The sequence below is a fragment of the Sinohyriopsis cumingii genome, chromosome 14 (assembly GCF_028554795.1).
Source record: "Sinohyriopsis cumingii isolate HCF-2022 chromosome 14, ASM2855479v2, whole genome shotgun sequence".
NCBI lineage: Eukaryota > Metazoa > Mollusca > Bivalvia > Unionida > Unionidae > Sinohyriopsis > Sinohyriopsis cumingii.
Window position 1 is genome coordinate 47,543,277 of NC_142974.1, and position 13,132 is coordinate 47,556,408.

General features: G+C 35.9%; 1 long non-coding RNA gene across 1 annotated transcript; it reads left to right on the forward strand.

The window, feature by feature from the left end:
- The first annotated feature begins 874 nt into the window (after positions 1 to 874).
- LOC149783714 (uncharacterized) lies at positions 875 to 12,500 on the forward strand. The gene is made up of 3 exons (XR_016414055.1): positions 875 to 1,437; positions 7,296 to 7,352; positions 11,707 to 12,500. It is a non-coding gene; the product is annotated as an uncharacterized LOC149783714 (long non-coding RNA).
- Positions 12,501 to 13,132: the final 632 nt, after the last annotated feature.

The window sequence follows — 13,132 nt, forward strand, 5'->3', positions numbered from 1 at the left end:
ATCTCTAACTTCAGTTGTTAAGCTGCCTCGTTTTAAATGCTGACAAAACGATACATTTCTCAACTTGAGATGTGAACCCTCAGACTTGTTTAAGTTGTTATGCTGCGTTAATTTACGCATGTAACATGAACACAATTCAAGGATATCCTAATATTAGACCTGTGTTCTCTTTGTGGTCTAGGTAATAAATATTACTTGAGTTAAAGCAAATTGGACATTATTTCCTCGTATACAACACAACACACGTGAACTAGCTTATTCCATGCCATATGTGTAATTCTAAACATGTGGAGTGGTTTATACAAGATATCAAAAATAATATAGGCCGAAACTGCTAGAGATGCAAGAAAAAATTACGACTATTTATAAATAAATAAATATTTGTATATTTACGATTGAAAGTGAGAGAAATGTATTCACGAGAATATCAATATCAACCCATCTTAATGATCATTATCACCGTCTTCATCATCGGCATTGTCGTCGGCAACATTATCGTCATCATTTGATTTTAGTGAGTGGGCGGTTCTTCATTTTGCAATAACGGCATTGATAATTATATATGATCATATTCACCTAAGGTTGAATATTCAATCTAAAAAAAATTATCGGGATAAATTGCAAATGACACCGAGTTTACTGTATTCACTTCATCGCGGTCATTGATTAGACGCATATAAGGGTATGACAAGAAAAGGCAGAATTCCCAACGTGGGAGAAACCTGGCAGATAAAAATAACGCCACGTTGTTATCAATATATTTTATTCTTGACACGTTCATATACACTTGAGTACTACTTTTATTTGTAACAAGGCTATCCAACAGTATCAGTCCAACTATCGTGCTATTTATAGCAGCAACGGTGTGAAGTTGAGCTTATAATATTTTTTATTTATTGATAGACTACATAATTGAAACCAAAGTGTATTAAAAAATTGTAATGGCGGAGAAAAAGACAAACGCAATTTTAAGCGAAGAATGTTCAACAATAGAGGAACCAAGTTCCAGATATTCTGTGAAAAGTATAGGGGACCTGCCTTTGCCCATGCTGCTGTCAATATTTCAATACCTGTCTATATATGATCTCTTACTTCGGGCGGGGCTGGTGTGCAAGTCATGGCATCGTGTGACGAGGGATCGAGAACTCTGGATGGCAGTAGACCTTAGTGGGCACAAAAAGCTAAAACCACGAGATTTGTTGAAAATATTATCTTTTAGCAACTTCAAGGTTCATGAACTGTACTTGCCTCACCGTATTCAAGAATGTTGTGTTTCTGTGGACGAGGAAAGACTTCTACTCCCCTTGATTCGCACGTGTCAATGTCTTAGAATATTACATCTTTGTCAATATTGCTGGAGATTTCTCAGTACTAATGCTATTCAGGAAGCAAATTCAACACTGAAAATAAAGTTTGACTCCTGTTTGTGTTTCAAAGGTAAGTGATTGTGTAGCTCTTATTATGATCTCTAATTTCGGACACATGTTATACTGTGTGCATTAGTTACATTAGTCCACATTTCCAGCTGCATACATAGTTTTACGTTAGCATTTTAAACCAGACTTCAAACATCAATATAGAATTTAAAGACAGTAGTAAACAAAAAGTTATTTCTCAGCTGGGATTAATCATTCACACCGACTTGGAACTATTTGATATGAGGGTGAAATGCTTCAAATAATAATAATAATAATAATAATAATAATGAGGATTGGTATAGATCCTAATCTTTAGAAGCTCTAAACGCTTTACAACATTAGACAACACCTGTAAGATAAAAAACATATATAATGGTATGATTATAAAAACAAACACCATGAAATTAAAAAACATAAAAGACATGCTGAGAATATTTAAGGTAGGACACATTATTAGGTCTATAAGTTTGTACTTGCAGTCGAAATAAGTGAGTTTTGAGAGCACTCTTGAATGGGATCACTGTGTCTTTGTGTCTAAGTTCAGTGGGCAATTCATTCCACGTTGCTGGGCCCTGGTATGCAGAAGAACGCTGTCCATATGACTTTGTTTTCATAGTGGGAATAATGAGTATACGATTGTCAGAAGAGGAGCGTAAGTATCTTGCTGGTGTGTACATATGGGTGAGGTCGGATAGGTATGTTGGATTAGAGTCCGTCATTGAAACGTAGCACAAAGAACAACTTTTGTGTTTGATTCTGGATCGAATGGATAGCCAGTGTAGGGTACAGAACAGCGGGGAGGTGTGCTCTGATAGGGATACCCTAAGTATGATCCAAGCAGCTGTGTTTTGAACGTTTTGAAATTTCTGGAGTAGATATTGAGATGAACCAGACATAATTGAGGTACAATAGTCCAGTCTTGAAAGTACTAATGAACACACAAGTGTTTTAGTGGCATCAACTGAAAGATATTTGCGAATTGAGCTGATGCGTCTCAGCTCAATATATGCAGCCTTGCATGTGTTCATGACATGTAGGTGCAATGTGATAGTACTGTTCAGAGTAACACCTAGGTTTCGTACTGACTGTGTGAATTTAATGTTGGTGTTACTGATATTTATTGTTTGAGGTCAAGGATGTTAATGAGAAAGTCTTTGTGTTGTGACCAGAATAGCCTCAGTTTTATCGTCATTCATCCGCAGCTTGTTACATGTCATCCATGAGTTCACGTCAGAAATGCACCTCTCTTCACCTTGGATGGCAGCATGAACTTCAGTTGGGTGGCTAGATTTGTATATTTGAGTGTCATCATCGTACAATTGGTGAGAGACTGTTTGATAATTTATGACACTTGAGAGCGGCTGAGTGTATAGAATGAAGATAACAGGTCCAGGAACATACCCCTCTGGGGAACACCACAACATAGATCAAATGGGCTGGAGTGTATTCCATTTGCAGACACAATTTGTGTCATGTTGACCAACTAGGACTTGAACCACAGTAAGGCTGCATCATGAAGTAATATGTCATGGTCTATTGTGTCAAATGCTGCAGACAAAGCAAGGAGGGTGAGGACTGTAATCTTTCCGCTATCTAAAGCAGAATGAATGTCATTAACTACTTTCAGATGAGTAGTTTCAGTACTGTGGCAAGAACGATATGCAGATTGTACATTGCTAAAAAGACTGTTTGAATTCAGATGAGATACAAGCTGGGATAGAACAACCTTTTCTAAGATTTTTAATATGAATGGAGTATTAGAAACTGGGCGGTCGTTCTTTAAATTGTTATGGTCTAGTGTTGGTTTCTTTAGCAGAGTCTTTACAATAGCAGGTTTGAAAAATGATGGGGATTCCCCTGATGAGAAGGAGGTATTAATAACATCAGGTCGTGAAGGCAATTCTGGATCTAAGCACTCAAGCAGCAGTGATGTTGGAATTGGATCACGTTCACATGACTTTGGTGTACTCTTCATCAGGATTGTACGTACGAAATCCATAGAGACGGGTTCAAATGCTGCTAATGGTTGCCGCTCAAATTCTGTTTTCCAACTGCATGGTGACGACGAGTCAATTGAAATTGTGGTGTCAAGCTTATTTCTAATGGATTGTACTTTGTCACGGAAGAAATTGGCAAACATTCTGGAAGGTCAACTGGAGAGAAGGTAGTTGGAAGTGGCGTAGATTTGTTCCTTGACATTAGTTTCTTAGTGATCTCGAAGAGCTCTTTGCAGCTGAAACTTTCCACGATCTTAGTAGTGTAGTGGGCTGATTTCGCTGCATGGACTATATTTTTGACATTCTTCTTAGAGGCTTCATATATTTGCTTATGAATAGTGAGTCTGGTGGAAAGCCAAAGCCTCTCAGCTTTACGGTGGTCTCCTTTAGCAGTGCGAAGCTGGTCCCTACCACTGCTATACCATGGAGAACACCTTTGAATTGATACTCTGCACTTGCTAGGGAACAATGAACGCAGGCAGTTATCGAGTTCTTCTGCTGTAGGAGGTAAGCAAGTTGTTAGGTTTGCTTAGATGGCATGCATTAGTTTGGTTCTATTTATCATACGGAGGTTTCTCTTAGTAGCAGATAAAGGTGGAGGGTTAGGGACTGATACGTCAATATGGCATATAATGCAGAGGTGATCTGATGCAAGTTCATGGGATACCAGGGAGGGCCGTAGAATGTTATCTTCAAGTCTTTAAAAAATCCAGTCTAAAATGTGGTTAACTGACTGTTTGAGGTTGAAAACATTGATGGAATCTAGAAGTTTGTATGTGTTTGGGTTTCCGGGACAGTCAAAGTGAAAGATGAAATCTCCAAGAATTATCAGGTTGCCACCTATCAAATTTCCATACTCCAGGATATTCGGAAACTGCTCCAAAAAGAGAGATTCAGTCAGCTTGTTTTTTCTACTAGGAGGAGGGCGGTATTAGCAGAATAAAACGGACTGACCGTTGCTCCAGTGTGAGTGTGGTTTGGACTAGTTCAAAGAAGTATGGTTGAAATTGAATGTTGTGGTGTGGTTAAGACGTTTGATCATGGAGTTCTTTGTGATGACAGCAATTCCACCTCCACGAGAGTTACGGGGGAACGACTTGATGGAGTAACCAGTGGGTGTTAGATCCGCACACTTGGGCTCATCGCCTGATGTTTTTAGCCATGTTTCTGTCAGGAAAAAGACGTCAATATTCTGATTGTTGATAAAATTAGCTATTTCTGTGCGCTTTTCCGGTGGTCCTACTAACTGGTCATGAATAATGCAATACGCAGAGGTATCTCTTGGCTAGTTGACACAAAGGTTGAAGAATTAATAGGGATTTGAATTAGGCTATCTAAATTAACGGTCGAATTTTTAAATTTTTGAGCCGGAAAGGGCATAAGGGAAATTCTTCTTCTTCTTGTACGCTGGCCAGCTTTGAAACGACGTTTCTTTTTCGCTTTTATTTACATATAGGTAATGATGAATAAAGTCCCAGTTCGTTTAGTCTAGAGCAAAATGAGAGCCAAGGAGTGGTCATTTAAAGCAATTAATGAGGGTCTATCATAGCATAAACGGGTTGACTGGCGAGTATCACCATGGCAGTTTTTTCAAAAACAAGTGAAGTTGTAGCAGTGGAGCAAGACAGCTGAGAAAAAGTTTAATTGTTCTCGTTTCCAAAACAAGGAGATGAAGAAACACATAAGAACTGAACAGCCAATACATAATGAACACAATAACGTAGACGAAGACAGACAACAAGTACAAATGTCGTGAAAACGGCGCAAAAATCGGAACAGCTGCTTCAAGCCGGTTAAGCGATAGCGACCATCTTGATCCATCCATAATGATTAACAGAAACGGTTAATTTCTGACTCATTAAGATAAAATTGATTAAGATTAAACCATTTCAATGTCGCAACGCGCCATATTGGTTCTCAATATCTTATTTCAAAAGGATTTGCATACTCTATTAGTTGCCTACGTTTCATAAGCATAGCAAATGTGATGACTGTGAATTGTAAAGATATAAAATTATTAATTAACATGGATAAAAAATATATGTATCTAACAATAATGAAGCTTTACATGCGAGATATTAAAACTTAAGACGATCTTTATTTCTTTGTTTTAAAGTAAATAACATAATATATTATAATAAAGGTACTGGACAAGTAGATATTCGTACCAAAAGATGAATGAAATACATTAAGTACGTACTTTCGTAATGGTTTAACAGGACGATACTTTACAATACCAACTACTTAAAAACTACATGGAGGGTGAACACATACTAACGTGATAAACAAATGTAGATCATAAATTATAACAATTCAGTTCTTATCAGCAATTTGATCAGAATATCGTGTTTCACTAATATCACAGGTCATATTCGAGCTGGTCAAAAAGAACAAAAATAAATGAAGATATGTCGATTTTAATGACATATGAAATGTGGTAAATACAGTTCGAACATAGAGTGTGACTCGTAATCCAAGGATCGCGAATTTGATACCCAGATTAGTCTGGAACAGATGCAGCGATGTGTGCTTGGAAAAAGCAGCACGTCCAAATTGCTCGGGATGATATAGCCAGTAATGTGTTGAAAGTGTTGTTAAACAACCAGCCATCCATTCATCCAATCAATCAGCCCATCATCCAGTGATTTCAATGATTTCCCCATCCCCAGGATACTTAAAACTAAAGTAGTTTTGGCAAGGGCTCCAATGTGGACCGGAACGATCACGTATATATGAAATGTGGCACGCTCTACTATCGAATATGTGTCTGATTAAGATTGCCAAATGGAAGCATCAATGGACTGATAGACAGAGGAGCTATTAAATGGCTAGTGTGCGTGATTTCAATGAACATGACTTCAGTCACTAATTATAGGGAAGCCATGTGCGAATTTGGGTCCCAAACTAATACTTCTGTACTCTCGGTTCTGATGCTCTATGTTAGAATATATTCGGTAAAGTATGATACAGTCAGATCACCAGAAAAAAGAATTCCCTTTACTCGCGCATTTAATAATGAAGTTTCATTAAAAAGTACATCAAGATTCAATTGTTATTATAGACACTAAAACCAGAACTTATTCTCTGTAATTCATTTTGAAAATGCAAGGACAACTACACTAAACGGGCGTGGTTCACACATTCGCAACTGACATGCTCACAGTTCTATGTGAACCTCACTTAAATATGTGTGCGAAAGAATAAAATATAACCCTCACTATAACACAACAACAATATAACCCTCACTATAACACAACAACAGAACATATGAGATTCATATTTAATCATTTGACGAAAAACAATTTAAAAAATATTTATTATCATCAATTATAAATGAATTTCGCCCCGATGTCTATCACAAACTCGTCGCAAATATTGCGGCAACAGTGGTGTGCAGAATAAAAGGACATACTAGGGACGGAAATCCAAATCGCAGCTGTCGAAGTACAAATTATTCTTGATAGATCATGGCAATATTAGTCAAACACGCCAGTCTGGATTGCACAAAGTGTAAAAATACGGTCCCATAACATGACAAATATATATATATATATATATATATATATATATATATATATATATATATATACGAAATTTTTAATGCGCTTTGAAACACTGATCCTTGTACATGTGTTATTATATGCATGAATGTCAAAGATGATCATGGACATCAACTATGAACTATGATCTCTGTCTGTCTCTCTGTTTGTCTCTCTTTATATCTATCTATCTATCTATCTATCTATATATATATATATATATATATATATATATATATATATATATATATATATATATATATATATATATATATATATATATATATATATATATATATATATATATATATATATATATATAACATATTTTCACTTAATAGGTTATTATTATCCTAGAGGATTACTTTGGTATGAGCCTGTCCATTACCAGTTTCCAGGTCAGTACATTATTATACATTCAAAGTATTTTTCTAATTGCACAAATGCATGCTATTGCATATATAATGTGATAGTTGACAGCCAAGATATACATACCTCTTAAATCCATACACAATAAATATATAGGAAACATATTTTAAACAAACTGACATGAACATAAAATATGAACAGAGCAAGCAAAATAAAATAAGCAACTTGGATACCACAATCAGTCATGAAACAATTATTTGAAATTTTGGTTAAATGGACCATACCACATAACTCCATTAACACAAATAATGTACAGTGTGTAGTGGAATAGCATTGTTGTCTTGACATAATGTATAAACTAGGCCATACGAATTAAAGCAATTATTAAATTTACATGTTACTCAGTACATGCTTGTTATGATTACGTAATTGCAATGTATTATTGCATTGTAACAGTGTATAATATAGCACATATAAATAACAACATTATATTTTTAAGTCAGCGCAGTAATAGTTTATGTATTCAGAGAGAATGTGCCGTAGCTACCACGGAGCATGATCATGCAAAGCATAGGGCCGTGAATACAGGAGGTTTAACGAGCCGTTCCAAACAAATTATTTTAAAGTATAGAAATAAACTAGGAAAGACAATATACCACCCATCAGATACCGTAGTTTTAGACCAGCAAATTTGCTATTAACATTGCAAGGGCCCATTGGTAATCTTTGCAGAGTGGCCCTTGAAGTCTCTCTCTCTCTCTCTCTCTCTCTCTATATATATATATATAACAACAATAAGGTCTAAACATAAGTAAAAAAATTTAGTGAGAACCAACAGGCTTTGTAAAATTCAACGAATAATTATTTCCCTGGTAGAGGAGTGAAATAAAATCAATATCATCCCGTATCAATTCAGAAACGTACTTGCAAAGGTATTTTAATATAACACTAATTAATCGAGTCTTTCATGAGAACTATTAATGTCTCAAACAATATGTTGAAAGTTTGAATCTTCATGTCTGTTTATTTTTTACCTATTCCGATTTTATTATTATTATGCATTTTCAGTAAGTCTTAAAACTGGTAGAATGTTCAAATTTCGGCAAATAATATTTGTCCTTCATGCAGTTAATGTAATTGTGTGACTAATTTATGTTCTTTTGTCTGTATTTTATATAGTACGGTAACAATAAGTCTCCCCAGTCGCAAAAGTGAATTACTTCTCTCCATAAAAAACTTGTTTTATAGGGTTCTTCTTACCCACCTTACTTGAGGGGGATGCCTAAGGGGTTGCTACGCCACTGTTGAATAGGCTTGCCTAATCGCCTCCTGAATCCATTGTCATTAGGCATTTCTAATATTTTGCCTCCTTAAGAATCTTTGCCCCATATTTTTTAAGCCATCTACCCATGAACGTCTCTCAGATAGTACGTGCTTTGTCAAGGACTTTACTAATTTCTGTTATGTATGGCCGTAATTCGGATATAATTATCTGAGGTTTATTATTAAAATACAAACTGTTTTGCTGCAATTTTATCGTATGTTCTGTGGATATCTTTGCTAGGAATGGTGATTACTTTAAATCTAATTTCATTTCCATATTGGGTTATCTTATTATTTTTGGATTCCCTTCTCCTCATTGTTGGCCATTTCCTGATTAGCTTCCTTTCTGCTTATTCAAAATAGGAACATTTCTTCATCCATGTCATAGTGACCTTATTCTGCAAAGAGGCCCGCTTATGATTGCATAATTATGGGTCCATTGATACTTGTATAATTATGGGCCCATTGATACTTGTGTAATTTCGGACCCATTGATGCTTGTGTAATTATTCGCCCATTCATTCTTGTGTAATTATGGGCCCATTTATGCTTCTGGAATTTCGGACCCGTTGATGCTTGTGTAATTATGGGTCCATTGATGCTTGTGTAATTATGAGCCATTCTTTCTTGTGTTGTTGTTGTTGTAGGATTTAGCGCCATTTTTCAGTACACGATAGGCTATGCATGGCGGCCAGTATTAATGGTGGAGGAAGAACCCAGGAAATCCATGGAAAGAACCATCGAACCACAAGAAGCTACTGGCAAGCTTTCTCACATAAAAACATTGGCTGAAACTGAGACTCGAACCAAAGCAGACAGAGGTGAGATGACAGTAATCCTTAACGGAGAGCGCTTTAGACCACTTGGCCACTCGGGGCCCCCATTCTTGTTTAATTATGAGTCTGTTGATGTTTGTTTAATTATGGGCCCATTCATTCTTGCGTACTTATGGACCTGTTGATGCTTGTGTAATAATGGGCCCATTCATTCTTGTGAAATTATTGATCCATTGATACGTGTGTTGTTATGGGCCCATTGATGCGCGTGTAATTTAGAGCTCATTGATGCTTGGGTAATTATGGGCCCCTTGATACTTGTGTAATTACGTGTAGTATGCATATTTTGGTGTACATGTTCTGGTCTTTCGCAATGTTGTTTACATAGGTATCTCGTCTGACAAATTTAATTGAATGTTGTGTGTTATTTCTTTACATGATCCCTATGGGTTAATGTTTTGTTAGGCAGTAAAAGTAGCTGCTTTTCCAGGAACTCTTTTCTCATAGGTATTTGTGGTGAAGAATATTCAGTTCTTTATTTCAGTGTCCTTGTAGGTTTCTGCACTAAAATTGCATAGCTCCATTGCCTCTTGCTCTCGTTTTTCCGCATGTGAGACGAGCTTAAGTTTTCTTTATCATGCATGTGTTTCCAATTGTTTTCTACATCTTCTCTTATACGTTTCGTGTAGTTTTGTGCTCGAATATATTATGTATTGCATGATCAATATGATATAAAAAAAACATCCTCCTGACATATTTAAGCATTGGTTTTCAATATTCTGATACCAGCGTCAAAGTTATATGACGTTGCTTCTTTTCTAATGGACCTATCGGCAAGATGCACAACCAAAATTAACTCTGCTGGATAAGTCAACTAGATAATAAGGAATTCCTTACTGTATCATGTTTCCTGATTGCAGTTAGTTTCCATAACGTCAGTCTGCTCCAATAAGCTCTCTTCTGAAAACCTTTTCCAAACATCAAATATATGTATGTGTATTACTGATGGTCCATTTAGTTTATGACTATTGTAAGGTGTCATTCTTTCAGACCAGATAGCATATGACTGGTATTAGACGTTTTCCCTGTTTTATCGTCTATGTTAGTTTATGCTTATTAGATCGCTAACTAATTCAGACCTGTCAACCTTTGCGAAGCCTGAAAGTTCTTGCAGTGTTATATACAGAATTTCCCGATTACTTGTGATATCTTCAGGTAGATTCGTTCGCACTTTCCATCCATTTCCCTTTCCATCCATTCTCACTTTCCATCCATTTCCCTTTCCATCCATTCTCACTTATTTGCTTTGGTAATATAAAAAAGCATTGAAACAAAATGTGTATTAGTTTCGTCTCCACTCATTCTTTGTTACTATTAGATCTTTTGTTTGAAATTCTGTTCCAGACATACAAGTTGCGAAACGATTTAACCTGTCATAAACAAATAAGTTTCATACAATAGGAAAACAGAAATATATCAATATTTCATATCGTATCTGCATCCTACTGCATGATCTAGGGACACCACTTTCCGCTCTCTTAGATGTATAATTCTAAGTGTTTATATTGATGTATCTATACATTGATTTCAGTCGTAACATTTCAGAGTGACTGTACAGCAAGGTGCAATTTAAAAGCAGGTTTGATATACGAGTTTCTGCCACTCACTAATGGCTATTTCAGAGACGTGGCACCATCTTTTATTGGTGAGCAGGGTCGAAATTGTATAAGGGTTGGTGCGCGAACGCAAGTCGATAGGTCACATAAAATGGGACCTAGGTTTGACTCTCAATCGAGTACGAATTAAAAATTGTCGAACCTATATTATTATATTCTTCTTCTTATTATTATATATCCATATTTTGAAATTTGCTTTATCTTATCATGCATAACACTATAGGATCCAGAGGTAGTACATTCCGCTCTGTTCGGTGTATAACTGTGTTTGTCTCTTTCATGCTCTTCCTTTCTCTCTTTCTCTCTCTCTATTCAATGTATAGAAGATAGATAGATAGATAGATATATAGATAGATAGATAGATAAACATGACAATTAAGCAGTTAATCAACAATATCATCGTCAAACGCTTTCCCATCTTTGTTATGGACAATCGTCAGGTAGATACATTATATATTCAAAGTATATTTGTAATAAATAAAGAAACTGTTATGTTAGCGGCGTCATTGTTTATACTGACAGCTATACAAATAATTTTTAGCTATGCAAAACTTTTGCATTGAATAATACGTTTTTAAAATGAAATTGAAATGAGGATTATCTTACAGGTCAAGGAGACTAAAATAGAAATAACAAGCGCAGTTACCTGCAGTATAACATCATCTTGAAGAAAGCCAGAATGTATCCACAGTAAATTCATGAATTGAGCCCACCTGCAAATATCCGGAAGCGGTCAATGAGGGTTTAGTTGCCTAATGACTGTGTGTGTGTGTGTGAGTGCGTGTATTTATTTTTAACGTAGCTTTAACAAGTTTTCAGCAATATCTCTACGATGTCTGCAGTGTAACAGTTTATAGCGATGTATAGCACTGGAACATCATGCCACAGACATGTAATATTATATCCCATTCAGTCACAATATCCGGGCCAGTTATATCACTAACCTCTTAATGCTGAGGGCCAAGCGAGGCCGCTACTAGTACTATTAGGCCATCTCCTTTAATACTTTTGGTTATATCGCCTTGCACATGTACTCTAGTGGCAGTGAATACATTTCTCAATGGGCAATGCAGGCAAGGTACAACCCCAGGAAAATACGTGTGATAGTATTCATCTTCTCACGGTGACGTAAATTCACACTAATTTAAGTTTTGCATTGTTTTGTCGGTGCTGTGTCCGCACAGAATAATTTGTTTAACATTCCTACATGTTATTTGTGTTTTGCTTTGGTGTCTTGCAGGTTTTTCAGAACAGCGGCATAAATATATATTGATTTTAAGTTCTATCTGTATATGGTAATTTTGTCCGTATTTATATTGTATTTTTTTCTTGGCATGTTTCACTATTCATTTGACCCGTTTTTATTCTTGAATCCTGAAAACACCATGCCATATTATTTAGAAATAAAGGAAAACGTACAATAAAATGCTTTAATTATTTTTTATTTCCCAAGAAATTTAATTCTTGATCAATGTATATTACTTAAAAATAGACTGCTTCCACTGCATCAATCCATGCAATCGAGAAACCCAACCTGAACATGTATGGGAGGAAGTGATATTCGTGCCACCTGAGAAGAAAACCTCATGATTCAATCTACCTGGGTGCTTATTTGCATCTACATCGAGAGACCAAACTGTTATAAGGTTTTACCTTCATAAGGGTATCGTAGTGCAATCGTACCGATATAGAAAGCAAGAGAAATAACATGGCGATCATATGTCTCTAGATTGAACTTTCAATCCCTTATTAGGTCGGTATGGAATATTTTTACAAAAGTCATTGTCAAAAATGAAAGTAACTGTATCAAACAGTTAAAATATCTGATGAAATAGTTACAACCATACCAGAAATCTCACACACATTGACGGCACCATTCACACTAGGCAAATATTATGAAAGTTTCTGCTGTATAAAATCTTCAAAGAGAACGTTACTCTAAATTTAAAATTTGCTAATGCTGAAGACTGCAATAAACCTAATACTTGAACATAATTATAAAACTCTCCTGATCGAGTCTCTGACACTGGAACA